Genomic DNA, 2,561 nt, shown 5'->3' with positions numbered 1-2,561 from the left:
AAATCCCAACCTGGAGACCTTGAGGGCAGCAGTCAGTTGCTTCAGATGTGACTTCGGGATGCTCCAGGGAGGGGAGCTCTTGCTCAGAGGCACACAACAGGTCCACGGCACATGAGGACGTCTCCAGCTGGGGCTGTCAGCACCATGACTTGGACCTCAGCCCTTGGTGAAGCCAAGATGGCTTCGGTGAAGACAGGAAGGTAGCCACGGAGGCTAAGCAGCTCCTTCCCCAGGTCAGGGGAGCTGAGCAAGTCCTCAGCCCCTCCCTCGATACCCACACACCTTCTACCACCATTCCACACTGGGTAGGCACAGTGTCTGCCAGCTTACCCCTCTCTCTCCCTCCCAGAGCTGGAAGTAGAAGCTGGGGTCTCGGGCGGGTGCTGCACCACTAAGCCACAGCCTGGCCTGGCCAGGCACCGGGCTAATAGCGATGGCAAGGGGCGGGGGCGTCAGCCTCTCCTGTTCACTTTGAGGCTGGCATGGGGCCATTGGCCTGGGGGCGAGGGGAAGGGGCTTCCTTCTCCCCTTGCAGCGACACTGTGCATCCGGCACTCTCGGCCATGCAGAGGGCCAGGTAGCCACGGAGGCTAAGCAGCTCCTTCCCCAGGTCAGGGGAGCTGAGCAAGTCCTCAGCTCTCCCTCGATACCCACACATCTTCTACCACCATTCCACACTGGGTAGGCACAGTGTCTGCCAGCTTGCCCCTCTCTCTCCCTCCCAGAGCTGGAAGTAGAACCTGGGGTCTTGGGCGGGTGCTGCACCACTAAGCCACAGCCTGGCCTGGCCAGGCACCTTCCACCTCCGTCCGGGGCTAATAGCGATGGCAAGGGGTGGGGGCATCAGCCTCTCCTGTTCACTTTAAGGCTGGCATGGGGCCATTGGCCTGGGGGCGAGGGGAAGGGGCTTCCTTCTCCCCTTGCAGCGACACTGTGCATCCGGCACTCTCGGCCATGCAGGGCCTGGGAGGGCTGAGAGCAGCGGGTGGGTGTGTCCTCTGTGGGAACACGCAGGAATGCAGGGCTGGGGGACTGGGCTACGTGGGGGGTGCAGAGAAGGTGGGAGGCCAGGTCTGCTGAGAAGGAAAGGATCCCCAGGAGGGAGGGGTTACAGAGGAAAATCACCAGCCCAGCCATGAAAAGTCCCCGCTAGTGTCCCAGCACCACTCTGCCCTTTCCTGCTGGCACCCCCTTGGGCAGACAATGCCCAAACGCAGGCTCCAGCTTCCTCATCTGGAGAGTGAGGCCTACATTTCTATTCCTGCCTACCTCCCAGCCTGGACAGGAAGATGAACTTGGGAGGGGTCAGGGCCAGGGTCTGGCTTGGGAGTCACACAGTCCTCCTGTTGCTCCTTTCAGAAATTGTATCACTTGGATAGGATTCCTGTGACAACCATCCAATTACAACGGGACTGCCACTGCATAGCTGTGTGAACTTGGGCAAGTTATTTCACCTTTTTGTACGTCGGTTTCATCATCTATAAGTGAGGAAAAGAAAAACTCAGCTAGGTGTGGTGGCATAGGCCTGTTATCCAACACTTGCAAGGCTGAAGCAGGAGGATCCCTGTGACTTCAAGGCCAGCCTGGGCTACATAGTGAGACAAACAGGAAAACAAACTCATAAGACTGCTTAGAGGATTCAGTGAGCTGCTGAGTGTGCAGGACTTAGAAGAGGACCTACGTGTGGTGAGGCTGTGTGTGTATTAGCTGTTAGGAGCAGTATGAGGTCTGACCTACAGGAAGTTCTCAGAAAGTATTAGTGGTCATTAATAGGTCTGTGGGAAGATGAGGGAGAAGAGGTCGCACAGGGCAGAACAGAGCTCAGGCATCTCAGGAGAAGACATCTCAGGGGCCAGCTGGAGAGGACCTAGGCCAGGGTGTGGACGCCTCAGGTCTGAGCACCCCCACAGTGGGACCCGGCGCCTAGCAGAGATGCGCGGAAGTTCTCAGAAAGTATTAGTGGTCATTAATAGGTCTGTGGGAAGATGAGGGAGAAGAGGTCGCACAGGGCAGAACAGAGCTCAGGCATCTCAGGAGAAGACATCTCAGGGGCCAGCTGGAGAGGACCTAGGCCAGGGTGTGGACGCCTCAGGTCTGAGCACCCCCACAGTGGGACCCGGCGCCTAGCAGAGATGCGCTGGGATGTTCCCCCGTGAGCTCTGTACTCAGGAACCCCTCCAGAATCAGCAGGCCCCTCAGCCGGCTCCCCACCAGCCTCTCCATAGAGAGGACACAGAATGGACTCGTGACAGACCCTTGTCAAGTGAACGGACCTAGGCAGACCCTGGGCAGAAACACCAGCTCCTCCAGCAGCCTCAAGTTTCCAGGCTGATTCCGAGTCCCATGCCCATTCCAGGACCCTTACCCTGCTGCCTCTGCCTTGGTTTAGTCCCTCTAGCTGCCATGCCCTGGGTTGCCCTGTACACTGGATGTGGAACCCCAGGCGGTGGACATTTCACTGCCAGAAATGGGACGCATTGCCAATGTGTGCCCACCACTAACAGCTAACATAGTGAGCTGCTTTGGGGATGGGACCCTAGTCAAAACATGAAATTTACTTC

Source organism: Fukomys damarensis, unplaced genomic scaffold, assembly GCF_012274545.1.
Source record: "Fukomys damarensis isolate Sample0158 unplaced genomic scaffold, DMR_v1.0_HiC HiC_scaffold_34, whole genome shotgun sequence".
Lineage (NCBI taxonomy): Eukaryota > Metazoa > Chordata > Mammalia > Rodentia > Bathyergidae > Fukomys > Fukomys damarensis.
This window is presented reverse-complemented; position numbering follows the sequence as displayed.